Genomic DNA, 24,872 nt, shown 5'->3' with positions numbered 1-24,872 from the left:
TCTTCTATTACAGTGGAAACAAAATTTTGGTTGTAAAAGCCCGCTATAGAGACATCAGATATGATTGGCAACTGTCAAAGCACGCTGGCACAGGTCTGCAGAGCACACGCTGAAGTAGGCCTGAAACACAGACGCTTGCAGACAACTAACTGCTCTTCTATTACAGTGAAAAAAAATTATTTCTTTTAAATAGAAAGCTTAACCAATTGTTAAAACAGATATGAGTGGTGGCACTGGGCAAATAGGCACAGTATCCAATGTGAACCTCACACAGAAGCTGGCAGGCAGGCAACTGCTCTTCTATTACAGTGGAAACAAAATTTTGGTTGTAAAAGCACGCTAAAGAGACACCAGATATGATTGGCAACTGTCAAAGCATGCTGGCATAGGTCTGCAGAGCACACGCTGAAGTAGGCCTGAAACACAGACGCTTGCAGTCAACTAACTGCTCTTCTATTACAGTGAAAAAAAATTATTTCTTTTAAATCGAAAGCTTAACCAATTGTTAAAACAGATATGAGTGGTGGCACTGGGCAAATAGGCACAGTATCCAATGGGAACCTCACACAGAAGCTGGCAGGCAGGCAACTGCTCTTCTATTACAGTGGAAACAAAATTTTGGTTGTAAAAGCATGCTAAAGAGACACCAGATATGATTGGCAACTGTCAAAGCACGCTGGCACAGGTCTGCAGAGCACACGCTGAAGTAGGCCTGAAACACAGACGCTTGCAGACAACTAACTGCTCTTCTATTACAGTGAAAAAAAATTATTTCTTTTAAATCGAAAGCTTAACCAATTAATAAAACAGATATGAGTGGTGGCACTGGGCAAATAGGCACAGTATCCAATGTGAACCTCACACAGAAGCTGGCAGGCAGGCAACTGCTCTTCTATTACAGTGGAAACAACATTTTGGTTGTAAAAGCACGCTAAAGAGACACCAGATATGATTGGCAACTGTCAAAGCACGCTGGCACAGGTCTGCAGAGCACACGCTGAAGTAGGCCTGAAACACAGACGCTTGCAGACAACTAACTGCTCTTCTATTACAGTGAAAAAAAATTATTTCTTTTAAATCGAAAGCTTAACCAACTGTTAAAACAGATATGAGTGGTGGCACTGGGCAAATAGGCACAGTATCCAATGTGAACCTCACACAGAAGCTGGCAGGCAGGCAACTGCTCTTCTATTACAGTGGAAACAAAATTTTGGTTGTAAAAGCACGCTAAAGAGACACCAGATATGATTGGCAACTGTGAAAGCACGCTGGCACAGGTCTGCAGAGCACACGCTGAAGTAGGCCTGAAACACAGACGCTTGCAGACAACTAACTGCTCTTCTATTACAGTGAAAAAAAAATATTTCTTTTAAATCGAAAGCTTAACCAATTGTTAAAACAGATATGAGTGGTGGCACTGGGCAAATAGGCACAGTATCCAATGTGAACCTCACACAGAAGCTGGCAGGCAGGCAGGCAACTGCTCTTCTATTACAGTGGAAACAAATTTTTGGTTGTAAAAGCACGCTAAAGAGACACCAGATATGATTGGCAACTGTCAAAGCACGCTGGCACAGGTCTGCAGAGCACACGCTGAAGTAGGCCTGAAACACAGACGCTTGCAGTCAACTAACTGCTCTTCTATTACAGTGAAAAAAAATTATTTCTTTTAAATCGAAAGCTTAACCAATTGTTAAAACAGATATGAGTGGTGGCACTGGGCAAATAGGCACAGTATCCAATGTGAACCTCACACAGAAGCTGGCAGGCAGGCAACTGCTCTTCTATTACAGTGGAAACTAAATTTTGGTTGTAAAAGCACGCTAAAGAGACACCAGATATGATTGGCAACTGTCAAAGCACGCTGGCACAGGTCTGCAGAGCACACGCTGAAGTAGGCCTGAAACACAGACGCTTGCAGACAACTAACTGCTCTTCTATTACAGTGAAAAAAAAATATTTCTTTTAAATCGAAAGCTTAACCAACTGTTAAAACAGATATGAGTGGTGGCACTGGGCAAATAGGCACAGTATCCAATGTGAACCTCACACAGAAGCTGGCAGGCAGGCAACTGCTCTTCTATTACAGTGGAAACAAAATTTTGGTTGTAAAAGCACGCTATAGAGACACCAGATATGATTGGCAACTGTCAAAGCACGCTGGCACAGGTCTGCAGAGCACACGCTGAAGTAGGCCTGAAACACAGACGCTTGCAGACAACTAACTGCTCTTCTATTACAGTGAAAAAAAATTATTTCTTTTAAATCGAAAGCTTAACCAATTGTTAAAACAGATATGAGTGGTGGCACTGGGCAAATAGGCACAGTATCCAATGTGAACCTCACACATAAGCTGGCAGGCAGGCAACTGCTCTTCTATTACAGTGGAAACAAAATTTTGGTTGTAAAAGCACGCTAAAGAGACACCAGATATGATTGGCAACTGTCAAAGCACGCTGGCACAGGTCTGCAGAGCACACGCTGAAGTAGGCCTGAAACACAGACGCTTGCAGACAACTAACTGCTCTTCTATTACAGTGAAAAAAAATTATTTCTTTTAAATCGAAAGCTTAACCAATTAATAAAACAGATATGAGTGGTGGCACTGGGCAAATAGGCACAGTATCCAATGTGAACCTCACACAGAAGCTGGCAGGCAGGCAACTGCTCTTCTATTACAGTGGAAACAAAATTTTGGTTGTAAAAGCATGCTAAAGAGACACCAGATATGATTGGCAACTGTCAAAGCACGCTGGCACAGGTCTGCAGAGCACACGCTGAAGTAGGCCTGAAACACAGACGCTTGCAGACAACTAACTGCTCTTCTATTACAGTGAAAAAAAATTATTTCTTTTAAATCGAAAGCTTAACCAACTGTTAAAACAGATATGAGTGGTGGCACTGGGCAAGCACGCTGGCACAGGTCTGCAGAGCACACGCTGAAGTAGGCCTGAAACACAGACGCTTGCAGACAACTAACTGCTCTTCTATTACAGTGAAAAAAAATTATTTCTTTTAAATCGAAAGCTTAACCAATTGTTAAAACAGATATGAGTGGTGGCACTGGGCAAATAGGCACAGTATCCAATGTGAACCTCACACAGAAGCTGGCAGGCAGGCAACTGCTCTTCTATTACAGTGGAAACAAAATTTTGGTTGTAAAAGCACGCTAAAGAGACACCAGATATGATTGGCAACTTTCAAAGCACGCTGGCACAGGTCTGCAGAGCACACGCTGAAGTAGGCCTGAAACACAGACGCTTGCAGACAACTAACTGCTCTTCTATTACAGTGAAAAAAAATTATTTCTTTTAAATCGAAAGCTTAACCAATTAATAAAACAGATATGAGTGGTGGCACTGGGCAAATAGGCACAGTATCCAATGTGAACCTCACACAGAAGCTGGCAGGCAGGCAACTGCTCTTCTATTACAGTGGAAACAAAATTTTGGTTGTAAAAGCACGCTAAAGAGACACCAGATATGATTGGCAACTGTCAAAGCACGCTGGCACAGGTCTGCAGAGCACACGCTGAAGTAGGCCTGAAACACAGACGCTTGCAGACAACTAACTGCTCTTCTATTACAGTGAAAAAAAATTATTTCTTTTAAATCGAAAGCTTAACCAACTGTTAAAACAGATATGAGTGGTGGCACTGGGCAAATAGGCACAGTATCCAATGTGAACCTCACACAGAAGCTGGCAGGCAGGCAACTGCTCTTCTATTACAGTGGAAACAAAATTTTGGTTGTAAAAGCATGCTAAAGAGACACCAGATATGATTGGCAACTGTCAAAGCACGCTGGCACAGGTCTGCAGAGCACACGCTGAAGTAGGCCTGAAACACAGACGCTTGCAGACAACTAACTGCTCTTCTATTACAGTGAAAAAAAATTATTTCTTTTAAATCGAAAGCTTAACCAACTGTTAAAACAGATATGAGTGGTGGCACTGGGCAAATAGGCACAGTATCCAATGTGAACCTCACACAGAAGCTGGCAGGCAGGCAACTGCTCTTCTATTACAGTGGAAACAAAATTTTGGTTGTAAAAGCATGCTAAAGAGACACCAGATATGATTGGCAACTGTCAAAGCACGCTGGCACAGGTCTGCAGAGCACACGCTGAAGTAGGCCTGAAACACAGACGCTTGCAGACAACTAACTGCTCTTCTATTACAGTGAAAAAAAATTATTTCTTTTAAATCGAAAGCTTAACCAACTGTTAAAACAGATATGAGTGGTGGCACTGGGCAAGCACGCTGGCACAGGTCTGCAGAGCACACGCTGAAGTAGGCCTGAAACACAGACGCTTGCAGACAACTAACTGCTCTTCTATTACAGTGAAAAAAAATTATTTCTTTTAAATCGAAAGCTTAACACACTGTTAAAACAGATATGAGTGGTGGCACTGGGCAAATAGGCACAGTATCCAATGTGAACCTCACACAGAAGCTGGCAGGCAGGCAACTGCTCTTCTATTACAGTGGAAACAAAATTTTGGTTGTAAAAGCATGCTAAAGAGACACCAGATATGATTGGCAACTGTCAAAGCACGCTGGCACAGGTCTGCAGAGCACACGCTGAAGTAGGCCTGAAACACAGACGCTTGCAGACAACTAACTGCTCTTCTATTACAGTGAAAAAAAATTATTTCTTTTAAATCGAAAGCTTAACCAACTGTTAAAACAGATATGAGTGGTGGCACTGGGCAAATAGGCACAGTATCCAATGTGAACCTCACACAGAAGCTGGCAGGCAGGCAACTGCTCTTCTATTACAGTGGAAACAAAATTTTGGTTGTAAAAGCACGCTAAAGAGACACCAGATATGATTGGCAACTGTCAAAGCACGCTGGCACAGGTCTGCAGAGCACACGCTGAAGTAGGCCTGAAACACAGACGCTTGCAGACAACTAACTGCTCTTCTATTACAGTGAAAAAAAATTATTTCTTTTAAATCGAAAGCTTAACCAACTGTTAAAACAGATATGAGTGGTGGCACTGGGCAAATAGGCACAGTATCCAATGTGAACCTCACACAGAAGCTGGCAGGCAGGCAACTGCTCTTCTATTACAGTGGAAACAAAATTTTGGTTGTAAAAGCATGCTAAAGAGACACCAGATATGATTGGCAACTGTCAAAGCACGCTGGCACAGATCTGCAGAGCACACGCTGAAGTAGGCCTGAAACACAGAGGCTTGCAGACAACTAACTGCTCTTCTATTACAGTGAAAAAAAATTATTTCTTTTAAATCGAAAGCTTAACCAACTGTTAAAACAGATATGAGTGGTGGCACTGGGCAAGCACGCTGGCACAGGTCTGCAGAGCACACGCTGAAGTAGGCCTGAAACACAGACGCTTGCAGACAACTAACTGCTCTTCTATTACAGTGAAAAAAAATTATTTCTTTTAAATCGAAAGCTTAACACACTGTTAAAACAGATATGAGTGGTGGCACTGGGCAAATAGGCACAGTATCCAATGTGAACCTCACACAGAAGCTGGCAGGCAGGCAACTGCTCTTCTATTACAGTGGAAACAAAATTTTGGTTGTAAAAGCATGCTAAAGAGACACCAGATATGATTGGCAACTGTCAAAGCACGCTGGCACAGGTCTGCAGAGCACACGCTGAAGTAGGCCTGAAACACAGACGCTTGCAGACAACTAACTGCTCTTCTATTACAGTGAAAAAAAATTATTTCTTTTAAATCGAAAGCTTAACCAACTGTTAAAACAGATATGAGTGGTGGCACTGGGCAAATAGGCACAGTATCCAATGTGAACCTCACACAGAAGCTGGCAGGCAGGCAACTGCTCTTCTATTACAGTGGAAACAAAATTTTGGTTGTAAAAGCACGCTAAAGAGACACCAGATATGATTGGCAACTGTCAAAGCACGCTGGCACAGGTCTGCAGAGCACACGCTGAAGTAGGCCTGAAACACAGACGCTTGCAGACAACTAACTGCTCTTCTATTACAGTGAAAAAAAAATATTTCTTTTAAATCGAAAGCTTAACCAATTGTTAAAACAGATATGAGTGGTGGCACTGGGCAAATAGGCACAGTATCCAATGTGAACCTCACACAGAAGCTGGCAGGCAGGCAACTGCTCTTCTATTACAGTGGAAACAAAATTTTGGTTGTAAAAGCACGCTAAAGAGACACCAGATATGATTGGCAAATGTCAAAGCACGCTGGCACAGGTCTGCAGAGCACATGCTGAAGTAGGCCTGAAACACAGACGCTTGCAGACAACTAACTGCTCTTCTATTACAGTAAAAAAAAATTATTTCTTTTAAATCGAAAGCTTAACCAACTGTTAAAACAGATATGAGTGGTGGCACTGGGCAAGCACGCTGGCACAGGTCTGCAGAGCACACGCTGAAGTAGGCCTGAAACACAGACGCTTGCAGACAACTCACTGCTCTTCTATTACAGTGAAAAAAAATTATTTCTTTTAAATCGAAAGCTTAACCAATTGTTAAAACAGATATGAGTGGTGGCACTGGGCAAATAGGCACAGTATCCAATGTGAACCTCACACAGAAGCTGGCAGGCAGGCAACTGCTCTTCTATTACAGTGGAAACAAAATTTTGGTTGTAAAAGCACGCTAAAGAGACACCAGATATGATTGGCAACTGTCAAAGCACGCTGGCACAGGTCTGCAGAGCACACGCTGAAGTAGGCCTGAAACACAGACGCTTGCAGACAACTAACTGCTCTTCTATTACAGTGAAAAAAATTATTTCTTTTAAATCGAAAGCTTAACCAATTAATAAAACAGATATGAGTGGTGGCACTGGGCAAATAGGCACAGTATCCAATGTGAACCTCACACATAAGCTGGCAGGCAGGCAACTGCTCTTCTATTACAGTGGAAACAAAATTTTGGTTGTAAAAGCACGCTAAAGAGACACCAGATATGATTGGCAACTGTCAAAGCACGCTGGCACAGGTCTGCAGAGCACACGCTGAAGTAGGCCTGAAACACAGACGCTTGCAGACAACTAACTGCTCTTCTATTACAGTGAAAAAAAATTATTTCTTTTAAATCGAAAGCTTAACCAATTAATAAAACAGATATGAGTGGTGGCACTGGGCAAATAGGCACAGTATCCAATGTGAACCTCACACAGAAGCTGGCAGGCAGGCAACTGCTCTTCTATTACAGTGGAAACAAAATTTTGGTTGTAAAAGCATGCTAAAGAGACACCAGATATGATTGGCAACTGTCAAAGCACGCTGGCACAGGTCTGCAGAGCACACGCTGAAGTAGGCCTGAAACACAGACGCTTGCAGACAACTAACTGCTCTTCTATTACAGTGAAAAAAAATTATTTCTTTTAAATCGAAAGCTTAACCAACTGTTAAAACAGATATGAGTGGTGGCACTGGGCAAATAGGCACAGTATCCAATGTGAACCTCACACAGAAGCTGGCAGGCAGGCAACTGCTCTTCTATTACAGTGGAAACAAAATTTTGGTTGTAAAAGCACGCTATAGAGACACCAGATATGATTGGCAACTGTGAAAGCACGCTGGCACAGGTCTGCAGAGCACACGCTGAAGTAGGCCTGAAACACAGACGCTTGCAGTCAACTAACTGCTCTTCTATTACAGTGAAAAAAAATTATTTCTTTTAAATCGAAAGCTTAACCAATTGTTAAAACAGATATGAGTGGTGGCACTGGGCAAATAGGCACAGTATCCAATGTGAACCTCACACAGAAGCTGGCAGGCAGGCAACTGCTCTTCTATTACAGTGGAAACAAAATTTTGGTTGTAAAAGCATGCTAAAGAGACACCAGATATGATTGGCAACTGTCAAAGCACGCTGGCACAGGTCTGCAGAGCACACGCTGAAGTAGGCCTGAAACACAGACGCTTGCAGACAACTAACTGCTCTTCTATTACAGTGAAAAAAAATTATTTCTTTTAAATCGAAAGCTTAACCAACTGTTAAAACAGATATGAGTGGTGGCACTGGGCAAATAGGCACAGTATCCAATGTGAACCTCACACAGAAGCTGGCAGGCAGGCAACTGCTCTTCTATTACAGTGGAAACAAAATTTTGGTTGTAAAAGCATGCTAAAGAGACACCAGATATGATTGGCAACTGTCAAAGCACGCTGGCACAGGTCTGCAGAGCACACGCTGAAGTAGGCCTGAAACACAGACGCTTGCAGACAACTAACTGCTCTTCTATTACAGTGAAAAAAAATTATTTCTTTTAAATCGAAAGCTTAACCAACTGTTAAAACAGATATGAGTGGTGGCACTGGGCAAGCACGCTGGCACAGGTCTGCAGAGCACACGCTGAAGTAGGCCTGAAACACAGACGCTTGCAGACAACTAACTGCTCTTCTATTACAGTGAAAAAAAATTATTTCTTTTAAATCGAAAGCTTAACACACTGTTAAAACAGATATGAGTGGTGGCACTGGGCAAATAGGCACAGTATCCAATGTGAACCTCACACAGAAGCTGGCAGGCAGGCAACTGCTCTTCTATTACAGTGGAAACAAAATTTTGGTTGTAAAAGCATGCTAAAGAGACACCAGATATGATTGGCAACTGTCAAAGCACGCTGGCACAGGTCTGCAGAGCACACGCTGAAGTAGGCCTGAAACACAGACGCTTGCAGACAACTAACTGCTCTTCTATTACAGTGAAAAAAAATTATTTCTTTTAAATCGAAAGCTTAACCAACTGTTAAAACAGATATGAGTGGTGGCACTGGGCAAATAGGCACAGTATCCAATGTGAACCTCACACAGAAGCTGGCAGGCAGGCAACTGCTCTTCTATTACAGTGGAAACAAAATTTTGGTTGTAAAAGCACGCTAAAGAGACACCAGATATGATTGGCAACTGTCAAAGCACGCTGGCACAGGTCTGCAGAGCACACGCTGAAGTAGGCCTGAAACACAGACGCTTGCAGACAACTAACTGCTCTTCTATTACAGTGAAAAAAAATATTTCTTTTAAATCGAAAGCTTAACCAATTGTTAAAACAGATATGAGTGGTGGCACTGGGCAAATAGGCACAGTATCCAATGTGAACCTCACACAGAAGCTGGCAGGCAGGCAACTGCTCTTCTATTACAGTGGAAACAAAATTTTGGTTGTAAAAGCACGCTAAAGAGACACCAGATATGATTGGCAAATGTCAAAGCACGCTGGCACAGGTCTGCAGAGCACATGCTGAAGTAGGCCTGAAACACAGACGCTTGCAGACAACTAACTGCTCTTCTATTACAGTGCAAAAAAATTATTTCTTTTAAATCGAAAGCTTAACCAACTGTTAAAACAGATATGAGTGGTGGCACTGGGCAAGCACGCTGGCACAGGTCTGCAGAGCACACGCTGAAGTAGGCCTGAAACACAGACGCTTGCAGACAACTAACTGCTCTTCTATTACAGTGAAAAAAAATTATTTCTTTTAAATCGAAAGCTTAACACACTGTTAAAACAGATATGAGTGGTGGCACTGGGCAAATAGGCACAGTATCCAATGTGAACCTCACACAGAAGCTGGCAGGCAGGCAACTGCTCTTCTATTACAGTGGAAACAAAATTTTGGTTGTAAAAGCACGCTAAAGAGACACCAGATATGATTGGCAACTGTCAAAGCACGCTGGCACAGGTCTGCAGAGCACATGCTGAAGTAGGCCTGAAACACAGACGCTTGCAGACAACTAACTGCTCTTCTATTACAGTGAAAAAAAATTATTTCTTTTAAATCGAAAGCTTAACCAATTAATAAAACAGATATGAGTGGTGGCACTGGGCAAATAGGCACAGTATCCAATGTGAACCTCACACAGAAGCTGGCAGGCAGGCAACTGCTCTTCTATTACAGTGGAAACAAAATTTTGGTTGTAAAAGCACGCTAAAGAGACACCAGATATGATTGGCAACTGTCAAAGCACGCTGGCACAGGTCTGCAGAGCACACGCTGAAGTAGGCCTGAAACACAGATGCTTGCAGACAACTAACTGCTCTTCTATTACAGTGAAAAAAAAATATTTCTTTTAAATCGAAAGCTTAACCAATTAATAAAACAGATATGAGTGGTGGCACTGGGCAAATAGGCACAGTATCCAATGTGAACCTCACACAGAAGCTGGCAGGCAGGCAACTGCTCTTCTATTACAGTGGAAACAAAATTTTGGTTGTAAAAGCATGCTAAAGAGACACCAGATATGATTGGCAACTGTCAAAGCACGCTGGCACAGGTCTGCAGAGCACACGCTGAAGTAGGCCTGAAACACAGACGCTTGCAGACAACTAACTGCTCTTCTATTACAGTGAAAAAAAATTATTTCTTTTAAATCGAAAGTTTAACCAACTGTTAAAACAGATATGAGTGGTGGCACTGGGCAAATAGGCACAGTATCCAATGTGAGCCTCACACAGAAGCTGGCAGGCAGGCAACTGCTCTTCTATTACAGTGGAAACAAAATTTTGGTTGTAAAAGCACGCTATAGAGACACCAGATATGATTGGCAACTGTGAAAGCACGCTGGCACAGGTCTGCAGAGCACACGCTGAAGTAGGCCTGAAACACAGACGCTTGCAGACAACTAACTGCTCTTCTATTACAGTGAAAAAAAAATATTTCTTTTAAATCGAAAGCTTAACCAATTGTTAAAACAGATATGAGTGGTGGCACTGGGCAAATAGGCACAGTATCCAATGTGAACCTCACACAGAAGCTGGCAGTCAGGCAGGCAACTGCTCTTCTATTACAGTGGAAACAAAATTTTGGTTGTAAAAGCACGCTAAAGAGACACCAGATATGATTGGCAACTGTCAAAGCACGCTGGCACAGGTCTGCAGAGCACACGCTGAAGTAGGCCTGAAACACAGACGCTTGCAGTCAACTAACTGCTCTTCTATTACAGTGAAAAAAAATTATTTCTTTTAAATCGAAAGCTTAACCAATTGTTAAAACAGATATGAGTGGTGGCACTGGGCAAATAGGCACAGTATCCAATGTGAACCTCACACAGAAGCTGGCAGGCAGGCAACTGCTCTTCTATTACAGTGGAAACAAAATTTTGGTTGTAAAAGCACGCTAAAGAGACACCAGATATGATTGGCAACTGTCAAAGCACGCTGGCACAGGTCTGCAGAGCACACGCTGAAGTAGGCCTGAAACACAGACGCTTGCAGACAACTAACTGCTCTTCTATTACAGTGAAAAAAAATTATTTCTTTTAAATCGAAAGCTTAACCAATTAATAAAACAGATATGAGTGGTGGCACTGGGCAAATAGGCACAGTATCCAATGTGAACCTCACACAGAAGCTGGCAGGCAGGCAACTGCTCTTCTATTACAGTGGAAACAAAATTTTGGTTGTAAAAGCATGCTAAAGAGACACCAGATATGATTGGCAACTGTCAAAGCACGCTGGCACAGGTCTGCAGAGCACACGCTGAAGTAGGCCTGAAACACAGACGCTTGCAGACAACTAACTGCTCTTCTATTACAGTGAAAAAAAATTATTTCTTTTAAATCGAAAGCTTAACCAATTAATAAAACAGATATGAGTGGTGGCACTGGGCAAATAGGCACAGTATCCAATGTGAACCTCACACAGAAGCTGGCAGGCAGGCAACTGCTCTTCTATTACAGTGGAAACAAAATTTTGGTTGTAAAAGCACGCTAAAGAGACACCAGATATGATTGGCAACTGTCAAAGCACGCTGGCACAGGTCTGCAGAGCACACGCTGAAGTAGGCCTGAAACACAGACGCTTGCAGACAACTAACTGCTCTTCTATTACAGTGAAAAAAAATTATTTCTTTTAAATCGAAAGCTTAACCAACTGTTAAAACAGATATGAGTGGTGGCACTGGGCAAGCACGCTGGCACAGGTCTGCAGAGCACACGCTGAAGTAGGCCTGAAACACAGACGCTTGCAGACAACTAACTGCTCTTCTATTACAGTGAAAAAAAATTATTTCTTTTAAATCGAAAGCTTAACCAATTGTTAAAACAGATATGAGTGGTGGCACTGGGCAAATAGGCACAGTATCCAATGTGAACCTCACACAGAAGCTGGCAGGCAGGCAACTGCTCTTCTATTACAGTGGAAACAAAATTTTGGTTGTAAAAGCACGCTAAAGAGACACCAGATATGATTGGCAACTTTCAAAGCACGCTGGCACAGGTCTGCAGAGCACACGCTGAAGTAGGCCTGAAACACAGACGCTTGCAGACAACTAACTGCTCTTCTATTACAGTGAAAAAAAATTATTTCTTTTAAATCGAAAGCTTAACCAATTAATAAAACAGATATGAGTGGTGGCACTGGGCAAATAGGCACAGTATCCAATGTGAACCTCACACAGAAGCTGGCAGGCAGGCAACTGCTCTTCTATTACAGTGGAAACAAAATTTTGGTTGTAAAAGCACGCTAAAGAGACACCAGATATGATTGGCAACTGTCAAAGCACGCTGGCACAGGTCTGCAGAGCACACGCTGAAGTAGGCCTGAAACACAGACGCTTGCAGACAACTAACTGCTCTTCTATTACAGTGAAAAAAAATTATTTCTTTTAAATCGAAAGCTTAACCAATTAATAAAACAGATATGAGTGGTGGCACTGGGCAAATAGGCACAGTATCCAATGTGAACCTCACACAGAAGCTGGCAGGCAGGCAACTGCTCTTCTATTACAGTGGAAACAAAATTTTGGTTGTAAAAGCATGCTAAAGAGACACCAGATATGATTGGCAACTGTCAAAGCACGCTGGCACAGGTCTGCAGAGCACACGCTGAAGTAGGCCTGAAACACAGACGCTTGCAGACAACTAACTGCTCTTCTATTACAGTGAAAAAAAATTATTTCTTTTAAATCGAAAGCTTAACCAATTAATAAAACAGATATGAGTGGTGGCACTGGGCAAATAGGCACAGTATCCAATGTGAACCTCACACAGAAGCTGGCAGGCAGGCAACTGCTCTTCTATTACAGTGGAAACAAAATTTTGGTTGTAAAAGCACGCTAAAGAGACACCAGATATGATTGGCAACTGTCAAAGCACGCTGGCACAGGTCTGCAGAGCACACGCTGAAGTAGGCCTGAAACACAGACGCTTGCAGACAACTAACTGCTCTTCTATTACAGTGAAAAAAAATTATTTCTTTTAAATCGAAAGCTTAACCAACTGTTAAAACAGATATGAGTGGTGGCACTGGGCAAGCACGCTGGCACAGGTCTGCAGAGCACACGCTGAAGTAGGCCTGAAACACAGACGCTTGCAGACAACTAACTGCTCTTCTATTACAGTGAAAAAAAATTATTTATTTTAAATCGAAAGCTTAACCAATTGTTAAAACAGATATGAGTGGTGGCACTGGGCAAATAGGCACAGTATCCAATGTGAACCTCACACAGAAGCTGGCAGGCAGGCAACTGCTCTTCTATTACAGTGGAAACAAAATTTTGGTTGTAAAAGCACGCTAAAGAGACACCAGATATGATTGGCAACTTTCAAAGCACGCTGGCACAGGTCTGCAGAGCACACGCTGAAGTAGGCCTGAAACACAGACGCTTGCAGACAACTAACTGCTCTTCTATTACAGTGAAAAAAAATTATTTCTTTTAAATCGAAAGCTTAACCAATTAATAAAACAGATATGAGTGGTGGCACTGGGCAAATAGGCACAGTATCCAATGTGAACCTCACACAGAAGCTGGCAGGCAGGCAACTGCTCTTCTATTACAGTGGAAACAAAATTTTGGTTGTAAAAGCATGCTAAAGAGACACCAGATATGATTGGCAACTGTCAAAGCACGCTGGCACAGGTCTGCAGAGCACACGCTGAAGTAGGCCTGAAACACAGACGCTTGCAGACAACTAACTGCTCTTCTATTACAGTGAAAAAAAATTATTTCTTTTAAATCGAAAGCTTAACCAACTGTTAAAACAGATATGAGTGGTGGCACTGGGCAAATAGGCACAGTATCCAATGTGAACCTCACACAGAAGCTGGCAGGCAGGCAACTGCTCTTCTATTACAGTGGAAACAAAATTTTGGTTGTAAAAGCACGCTATAGAGACACCAGATATGATTGGCAACTGTGAAAGCACGCTGGCACAGGTCTGCAGAGCACACGCTGAAGTAGGCCTGAAACACAGACGCTTGCAGACAACTAACTGCTCTTCTATTACAGTGAAAAAAAATTATTTCTTTTAAATCGAAAGCTTAACCAATTGTTAAAACAGATATGAGTGGTGGCACTGGGCAAATAGGCACAGTATCCAATGTGAACCTCACACAGAAGCTGGCAGGCAGGCAACTGCTCTTCTATTACAGTGGAAACAAAATTTTGGTTGTAAAAGCACGCTAAAGAGACACCAGATATGATTGGCAACTGTCAAAGCACGCTGGCACAGGTCTGCAGAGCACACGCTGAAGTAGGCCTGAAACACAGACGCTTGCAGTCAACTAACTGCTCTTCTATTACAGTGAAAAAAAATTATTTCTTTTAAATCGAAAGCTTAACCAATTGTTAAAACAGATATGAGTGGTGGCACTGGGCAAATAGGCACAGTATCCAATGTGAACCTCACACAGAAGCTGGCAGGCAGGCAACTGCTCTTCTATTACAGTGGAAACAAAATTTTGGTTGTAAAAGCACGCTAAAGAGACACCAGATATGATTGGCAACTGTCAAAGCACGCTGGCACAGGTCTGCAGAGCACACGCTGAAGTAGGCCTGAAACACAGACGCTTGCAGACAACTAACTGCTCTTCTATTACAGTGAAAAAAAATTATTTCTTTTAAATCGAAAGCTTAACCAATTAATAAAACAGATATGAGTGGTGGCACTGGGCAAATAGGCACAGTATCCAATGTGAACCTCACACAGAAGCTGGCAGGCAGGCAACTGCTCTTCTATTACAGTGGAAACAACATTTTGGTTGTAAAAGCACGCTATAGAGACACCAGATATGATTGGCAACTGTCAAAGCACGCTGGCACAGGTCTGCAGAGCACACGCTGAAGTAGGCCTGAAACACAGACGCTTGCAGACAACTAACTGCTCTTCTATTACAGTGAAAAAAAATTATTTCTTTTAAATCGAAAGCTTAACCAACTGTTAAAACAGATATGAGTGGTGGCACTGGGCAAATAGGCACAGTATCCAATGTGAACCTCACACAGAAGCTGGCAGGCAGGCAACTGCTCTTCTATTACAGTGGAAACAAAATGTTGGTTGTAAAAGCACGCTAAAGAGACACCAGATATGATTGGCAACTGTCAAAGCACGCTGGCACAGGTCTGCAGAGCACACGCTGAAGTAGGCCTGAAACACAGACGCTTGCAGACAACTAACTGCTCTTCTATTACAGTGAAAAAAAATTATTTCTTTTAAATCGAAAGCTTAACCAATTGTTAAAACAGATATGAGTGGTGGCACTGGGCAAATAGGCACAGTATCCAATGTGAACCTCACACAGAAGCTGGCAGGCAGGCAACTGCTCTTCTATTACAGTGGAAACTAAATTTTGGTTGTAAAAGCACGCTAAAGAGACACCAGATATGATTGGCAACTGTCAAAGCACGCTGGCACAGGTCTGCAGAGCACACGCTGAAGTAGGCCTGAAACACAGACGCTTGCAGACAACTAACTGCTCTTCTATTACAGTGAAAAAAAATTATTTCTTTTAAATCGAAAGCTTAACACACTGTTAAAACAGATATGAGTGGTGGCACTGGGCAAATAGGCACAGTATCCAATGTGAACCTCACACAGAAGCTGGCAGGCAGGCAACTGCTCTTCTATTACAGTGGAAACAACATTTTGGTTGTAAAAGCACGCTATAGAGACACCAGATATGATTGGCAACTGTGAAAGCACGCTGGCACAGGTCTGCAGAGCACACGCTGAAGTAGGCCTGAAACACAAACGCTTGCAGACAACTAACTGCTCTTCTATTACAGTGAAAAAAAATTATTTCTTTTAAATCGAAAGCTTAACCAATTGTTAAAACAGATATGAGTGGTGGCACTGGGCAAATAGGCACAGTATCCAATGTGAACCTCACACAGAAGCTGGCAGGCAGGCAACTGCTCTTCTATTACAGTGGAAACTAAATTTTGGTTGTAAAAGCACGCTATAGAGACACCAGATATGATTGGCAACTGTCAAAGCACGCTGGCACAGGTCTGCAGAGCACATGCTGAAGTAGGCCTGAAACACAGACGCTTGCAGACAACTAACTGCTCTTCTATTACAGTGAAAAAAAATTATTTCTTTTAAATCGAAAGCTTAACCAACTGTTAAAACAGATATGAGTGGTGGCACTGGGCAAATAGGCACAGTATCCAATGTGAACCTCACACAGAAGCTGGCAGGCAGGCAACTGCTCTTCTATTACAGTGGAAACAAAATTTTGGTTGTAAAAGCACGCTAAAGAGACACCAGATATGATTGGCAACTGTCAAAGCACGCTGGCACAGGTCTGCAGAGCACACGCTGAAGTAGGCCTGAAACACAGACGCTTGCAGACAACTAACTGCTCTTCTATTACAGTGAAAAAAAATTATTTCTTTTAAATCGAAAGCTTAACCAACTGTTAAAACAGATATGAGTGGTGGCACTGGGCAAATAGGCACAGTATCCAATGTGAACCTCACACAGAAGCTGGCAGGCAGGCAACTGCTCTTCTATTACAGTGGAAACAAAATTTTGGTTGTAAAAGCACGCTAAAGAGACACCAGATATGATTGGCAACTGTCAAAGCACGCTGGCACAGGTCTGCAGAGCACACGCTGAAGTAGGCCTGAAACACAGACGCTTGCAGTCAACTAACTGCTCTTCTATTACAGTGAAAAAAAATTATTTCTTTTAAATCGAAAGCTTAACCAATTGTTAAAACAGATATGAGTGGTGGCACTGGGCAAATAGGCACAGTATCCAATGTGAACCTCACACAGAAGCTGGCAGGCAGGCAACTGCTATTCTATTACAGTGGAAACAAAATTTTGGTTGTAAAAGCACGCTAAAGAGACACCAGATATGATTGGCAACTGTCAAAGCACGCTGGCACAGGTCTGCAGAGCACACGCTGAAGTAGGCCTGAAACACAGACGCTTGCAGACAACTAACTGCTCTTCTATTACAGTGAAAAAAAATTATTTCTTTTAAATCGAAAGCTTAACCAACTGTTAAAACAGATATGAGTGGTGGCACTGGGCAAATAGGCACAGTATCCAATGTGAACCTCACACAGAAGCTGGCAGGCAGGCAACTGCTCTTCTATTACAGTGGAAACAAAATTTTTTTTGTAAAAGCACGCTAAAGAGACACCAGATATGATTGGCAACTGTCAAAGCACGCTGGCACAGGTCTGCAGAGCACACGCTGAAGTAGGCCTGAAACACAGACGCTTGCAGACAACTAACTGCTCTTCTATTACAGTGAAAAAAATTATTTCTTTTAAATCGAAAGCTTAACCAATTAATAAAACAGATATGAGTGGTGGCACTGGGCAAATAGGCACAGTATCCAATGTGAACCTCACACAGAAGCTGGCAGGCAGGCAACTGCTCTTCTATTACAGTGGAAACAAAATTTTGGTTGTAAAAGCACGCTAAAGAGACACCAGATATGATTGGCAACTGTCAAAGCACGCTGGCACAGGTCTGCAGAGCACACGCTGAAGTAGGCCTGAAACACAGACGCTTGCAGACAACTAACTGCTCTTCTATTACAGTGAAAAAAAAATATTTCTTTTAAATCGAAAGCTTAACCAATTGTTAAAACAGATATGAGTGGTGGCACTGGGCAAATAGGCATAGTATCCAATGTGAACCTCACACAGAAGGTGGCAGGCAGGCAACTGCTCTTCTATTACAGTGGAAACAAAATTTTGGTTGTAAAAGCACGCTAAAGAGACACCAGATATGATTGGCAACTGTCAAAGCACGCTGGCACAGGTCTGCAGAGCACACGCTGAAGTAGGCCTGAAACACAGACGCTTGCAGTCAACTAACTGCTCTTCTATTACAGTGAAAAAAAATTATTTCTTTTAAATCGAAAGCTTAACCAATTGTTAAAACAGATATGAGTGGTGGCACTGGGCAAATAGGCACAGTATCCAATGTGAACCTCACACAGAAGCTGGCAGGCAGGCAACTGCTCTTCTATTACAGTGGAAACAAAATTTTGGTTGTAAAAGCACGCTATAGAGACACCAGATATGATTGGCAACTGTGAAAGCACGCTGGCACAGGTCTGCAGAGCACACGCTGAAGTAGGCCTGAAACACAAACGCTTGCAGACAACTAACTGCTCTTCTATTACAGTGAAAAAAAATTATTTCTTTTAAATCGAAAGCTTAACCAATTGTTAAAACAGATATGAGTGGTGGCACTGGGCAAATAGGCACAGTATCCAATGTGAACCTCACACAGAAGCTGGCAGGCAGGCAACTGCTCTTCTATTACAGTGGAAACTAAATTTTGGTTGTAAAAGCACGCTATAGAGACACCAGATATGATTGGCAACTGTCAAAGCACGCTGGCACAGGTCTGCAGAGCACATGCTGAAGTAGGCCTGAAACACAGACGCTTGCAGACAACTAACTGCTCTTCTATTACAGTGAAAAAAAATTATTTCTTTTAAATCGAAAGCTTAACCAACTGTTAAAACAGATATGAGTGGTGGCACTGGGCAAATAGGCACAGTATCCAATGTGAACCTCACACAGAAGCTGGCAGGCAGGCAACTGCTCTTCTATTACAGTGGAAACAAAATTTTGGTTGTAAAAGCACGCTAAAGAGACACCAGATATGATTGGCAACTGTCAAAGCACGCTGGCACAGGTCTGCAGAGCACACGCTGAAGTAGGCCTGAAACACAGACGCTTGCAGACAACTAACTGCTCTTCTATTACAGTGAAAAAAAATTATTTCTTTTAAATCGAAAGCTTAACCAACTGTTAAAACAGATATGAGTGGTGGCACTGGGCAAATAGGCACAGTATCCAATGTGAACCTCACACAGAAGCTGGCAGGCAGGCAACTGCTCTTCTATTACAGTGGAAACTAAATTTTGGTTGTAAAAGCACGCTAAAGAGACACCAGATATGATTGGCAACTGTCAAAGCACGCTGGCACAGGTCTGCAGAGCACACGCTGAAGTAGGCCTGAAACACAGACGCTTGCAGACAACTAACTGCTCTTCTATTACAGTGAAAAAAATTATTTCTTTTAAATCGAAAGCTTAACCAATTAATAAAACAGATATGAGTGGTGGCACTGGGCAAATAGGCACAGTATCCAATGTGAACCTCACACAGAAGCTGGCAGGCAGGCAACTGCTCTTCTATTACAGTGGAAACAAAATTTTGGTTGTAAAAGCACGCTAAAGAGACACCAGATATGATTGGCAACTGTCAAAGCACGCTGGCACAGGTCTGCAGAGCACACGCTGAAGTAGGCCTGAAACACAGACGCTTGCAGACAACTAACTGCTCTTCTATTACAGTGAAAAAAAATATTTCTTTTAAATCGAAAGCTTAACCAATTGTTAAAACAGATATGAGTGGTGGCACTGGGCAAATAGGCATAGTATCCAATGTGAACCTCACACAGAAGGTGGCAGGCATGCAACTGCTCTTCTATTACAGTGGAAACAAAATTTTGGTTGTAAAAGCACGCTAAAGAGACACCAGATATGATTGGCAACTGTCAAAGCACGCTGGCACAGGTCTGCAGAGCACACGCTGAAGTAGGCCTGAAACACAGACGCTTGCAGTCAACTAACTGCTCTTCTATTACAGTGAAAAAAAATTATTTCTTTTAAATCGAAAGCTTAACCAATTGTTAAAACAGATATGAGTGGTGGCACTGGGCAAATAGGCACAGTATCCAATGTGAACCTCACACAGAAGCTGGCAGGCAGGCAACTGCTCTTCTATTACAGTGGAAAAAAAATTTTGGTTGTAAAAGCACGCTAAAGAGACACCAGATATGATTGGCAACTGTCAAAGCACGCTGGCACAGGTCTGCAGAGCACACGCTGAAGTAGGCCTGAAACACAGACGCTTGCAGACAACTAACTGCTCTTCTATTACAGTGAAAAAAATTATTTCTTTTAAATCGAAAGCTTAAACAATTAATAAAACAGATATGAGTGGTGGCACTGGGCAAATAGGCACAGTATCCAATGTGAACCTCACACAGAAGCTGGCAGGCAGGCAACTGCTCTTCTATTACAGTGGAAACAAAATTTTGGTTGTAAAAGCACGCTAAAGAGACACCAGATATGATTGGCAACTGTCAAAGCACGCTGGCACAGGTCTGCAGAGCACACGCTGAAGTAGGCCTGAAACACAGACGCTTGCAGACAACTAACTGCTCTTCTATTACAGTGAAAAAAAAATATTTCTTTTAAATCGAAAGCTTAACCAACTGTTAAAACAGATATGAGTGGTGGCACTGGGCAAATAGGCACAGTATCCAATGTGAACCTCACACAGAAGCTGGCAGGCAGGCAACTGCTCTTCTATTACAGTGGAAACAAAATTTTGGTTGTAAAAGCACGCTAAAGAGACACCAGATATGATTGGCAACTGTCAAAGCACGCTGGCACAGGTCTGCAGAGCACACGCTGAAGTAGGCCTGAAACACAGACGCTTGCAGACAACTAACTGCTCTTCTATTACAGTGAAAAAAAAATAATTTCTTTTAAATCGAAAGCTTAACCAACTGTTAAAACAGATATGAGTGGTGGCACTGGGCAAATAGGCACAGTATCCAATGTGAACCTCACACAGAAGCTGGCAGGCAGGCAACTGCTCGTCTATTACAGTGGAAACAAAATTTTGGTTGTAAAAGCACGCTAAAGAGACACCAGATATGATTGGCAACTGTCAAAGCACGCTGGCACAGGTCTGCAGAGCACACGCTGAAGTAGGCCTGAAACACAGACGCTTGCAGACAACTAACTGCTCTTCTATTACAGTGAAAAAAAATTATTTCTTTTAAATCGAAAGCTTAACCAACTGTTAAAACAGATATGAGTGGTGGCACTGGGCAAATAGGCACAGTATCCAATGTGAACCTCACACAGAAGCTGGCAGGCAGGCAACTGCTCTTCTATTACAGTGGAAACAAAATTTTGGTTGTAAAAGCACGCTATAGAGACACCAGATATGATTGGCAACTGCCAAAGCACGCTGGCACAGGTCTGCAGAGCACACGCTGAAGTAGGCCTGAAACACAGACGCTTGCAGACAACTAACTGCTCTTCTATTACAGTGAAAAAAATTATTTCTTTTAAATCGAAAGCTTAACCAATTGTTAAAACAGATATGAGTGGTGGCACTGGGCAAATAGGCACAGTATCCAATGTGAACCTCACACAGAAGCTGGCAGGCAGGCAACTGCTCTTCTATTACAGTGGAAACAAAATTTTGGTTGTAAAAGCACGCTAAAGAGACACCAGATATGATTGGCAACTGTCAAAGCACGCTGGCACAGGTCTGCAGAGCACACGCTGAAGTAGGCCTGAAACACAGACGCTTGCAGTCAACTAACTGCTCTTCTATTACAGTGAAAAAAAATTATTTCTTTTAAATCGAAAGCTTAACCAATTGTTAAAACAGATATGAGTGGTGGCACTTGGCAAATAGGCACAGTATCCAATGTGAACCTCACACAGAAGCTGGCAGGCAGGCAACTGCTCTTCTATTACAGTGGAAACAAAATTTTGGTTGTAAAAGCACGCTAAAGAGACACCAGATATGATTGGCAACTGTCAAAGCACGCTGGCACAGGTCTGCAGAGCACACGCTGAAGTAGGCCTGAAACACAGACGCTTGCAGACAACTAACTGCTCTTCTATTACAGTGAAAAAAAATTATTTCTTTTAAATCGAAAGCTTAACCAATTGTTAAAACAGATATGAGTGGTGGCACTGGGCAAATAGGCACAGTATTCAATGTGAACCTCACACAGAAGCTGGCAGGCAGGCAACTGCTCTTCTATTACAGTGGAAACAAAATTTTGGTTGTAAAAGCACGCTATAGAGACACCAGATATGATTGGCAACTGTCAAAGCACGCTGGCACAGGTCTGCAGAGCACACGCTTAAGAAGGCCTGAAACACAGACGCTTGCAGACAACTAACTGCTCTTCTATTACAGTGAAAAAAAACATTTATTTTAAATGTAAAGCTTAACCTTCTGTTAAAACAGATATGAGTGGTGGCACTGGGCAAATAGGCACAGTATCCAATGTGAACCTCACACAGAAGCTGGCAGGCAGGCAACTGCTCTTCTATTACAGTGAAAAAAAATATTTATTTTAAATGTAAAGCTTAACCTATTGTTAAAACAGATATGAGTGGTGGCACTGGGCAAATAGGCACAGTATCCAATGTGAACCTCACACAGAAGCTGGCAGGCAGGCACCTGCAATTACATTACACAGGAAAAAAAAAAAAGCAGCCTGATGTTATAGCCCTAAAAAGGGCTTTTTGGGGTGCTGTCCTTACAGCAGAGATCAGATGAGTCCTTCAGGACTGTAGTGGACACTGAATACCCTAGCCTAGCTATCAATTTCCCTATCTAATCAGCAGCAGCTAAACTTTCCCTCCTCTCACTAAGCATGCATCTTCCGAATGAATCGAAAATGGATGCTGGGAGGGAGGTTGGAGGGTGTGGAAGGGAGGGAGTGCTGCTGATTGGCTGGAATGTGTCTGCTGACCGAGAGGCACAGGGTCAAAGTTTGCCCAATGATGATGAATAGGGGGCGGATCGAACTGCGCATGTGTCCGCCCGCCGTGGCGAACGCGAACACGCTAATTTCGCCGGGAACTGTTCGGCGGCGGACAGTTCGGTACATCACTACTCACAAGTAAAGAGTGGTATAAGCCCCACTCCTGGCTATCATGCACAGGGAGGATCAGCCCCTTGGGTACGTGTGATCCAAGAGAAATGCTCCAGTAACCACTGTGTCAGACGCAAGTTTTATTAATGTGTATAAAAAAACTCCAATCAGCAACATTAAAAACGACAAAGTCCACCGCAAGCTCATCACACCATATGGGGATCTGATGCCATGAAGAGAGTAAAACTGCAATCTTCCTCCCTCTCGGAATGGTGTCTTTCGCCGGTGGATATATCAGAATCACTTCCGTGTATGTCGATCACGTGGTCACGTGACGCGTTTCGCCCCGCCTCTCGGGGCTTTCTCAAACAAGCAATGCTCGTTTTTAGCATTGCGATTTGTAACTGTGGTCACAAAAATCAATGTTCTGGGACAACGGGAAGCAGCTCCCATTTTTTTAACCCCCTTTACACAGCTCAAGGTCTGGGTCCCAGGGTCCACCTTCATGTTCCACCAATGAGGTTGTTCACAGGAGGTGGAGTAGGGGATGTCCTGATATGCCCTGATATGTAAGGAATGCATTGTGTGAATCTGTGTTTGTATGTGTAAGGGCTGCAAGGTGTGTTTCTGTGTATGTACAGGATGCAGTGTGTGCGTCTGTAAGGGGTGCATTGAGTGTGTGCAAGGGGTGCATTGAGTGTGTGTAAGGAATGCATTGTGTGTAAGGGTTGCATTGCTTGTGTGTGTGTGTGTGTAATGCATTGTGTGTTTTTCTGTGTGCAAGGGGTGCATTGTCTTTGTGTGTGTGTGATGGATGTCAATCTCTCCCCCCCTTGTCACTCTCTTCTCCCCCTCTCCCTTCCTTGTCACTCTCTTCTCCCCCCATTGTCCCTCTCTTCTCCCCCCTCCCTTGTCACTCTCTTCTCCCCTGCTTGTCCCTCTCTTCTCCCCCTCCCTTGTCACTCTCGTCTCCCCCGTTGTCACTCTTCTCACTCTCTCCCCTCCCCACTCTCATTCCCCCTCCCAACCCTGTCAATTCCCCTCCCTGTCAATTTCTTCCCCCCCACCCTGTCAATTTCTTTCCCCTCCCTTTCAATTTATTCCCCCCTTTCAATTTATTCCCCCCCACCCTCCCTGTCCATTTATTCCCCCCCCTCCCTTTCAATTTATTCCCCCCACCCTCCCTGTCAATTTATTCCCACCCCCCTCTCAGTCAATTTATTCCCCCCCCTTCAATTTATTCCCCTCCCTTTCAATTTATTCCCCTCCCCTTCAATTTATTCCCCTCCCCTCCCTTTCAATTTATTCCCCTCCCCTCCCTGTCAATTTATTCCCCCCCTCCCTTTCAAGCACTTCCCTCCGGTCGGCCCCTCTCCTCATGCTGCGCCCAGGCAGTGCGCCCTCATGGACGCACCAGCCCGGGCAAAGCTGCAGCCGTCTTAGGCTCTCTGCAGAGCGCTCGGGCGGCTGCAGCATGAGGGGGGCCAGTGCTCCTGGTGGCACCCCTTCCCAAGGTAGCGCCGGCCCTGGTTGGCTGCAGTAAGAAGATGTGTCAGGAGGGTTCTTTGTGTCTTGGGGATTAAGGTGGGTATGATCAGGAACAACAGAGTGTGAGGGGTATGAGGCAGTTGTGTACCTGTTACAGTGTTGATCATCATCACAATGTTGGTCCAGTATCATTGCATAATATGGGGAGGGGGAGAGAATAAGAGGAGGGGAGGGGGGGAAGAGTAAGAAGTGGGGAGGGGAGCGAGGGACGCCTTCGGTTGGGAGCATTTCCAGCACACATCTGGTGTGTTCGGGAAAATATTATGGATTTCGGCAGGAGAGTAGTGCCATCTGGATATTCTCTTATATCCACTTTCTTGGATTTGGGTGCATGTGGATGTCGCGTGAATTTGTGAAAGGGCAGTCCGCCATTGGGGCATCGTGATTTGTACATTGAGGTCTGTTAGCCAGGAGTCTGTGAAGGGTGGTAGCTTGGTCCTATGTTCAGCCAGCAG

The sequence above is a fragment of the Pelobates fuscus genome, chromosome 12 (assembly GCF_036172605.1).
Source record: "Pelobates fuscus isolate aPelFus1 chromosome 12, aPelFus1.pri, whole genome shotgun sequence".
In the NCBI taxonomy this organism is placed as follows: domain Eukaryota; kingdom Metazoa; phylum Chordata; class Amphibia; order Anura; family Pelobatidae; genus Pelobates; species Pelobates fuscus.
The sequence above is the reverse complement of the archived record's forward strand: the minus strand, read 5'-3'. Positions refer to the sequence as shown.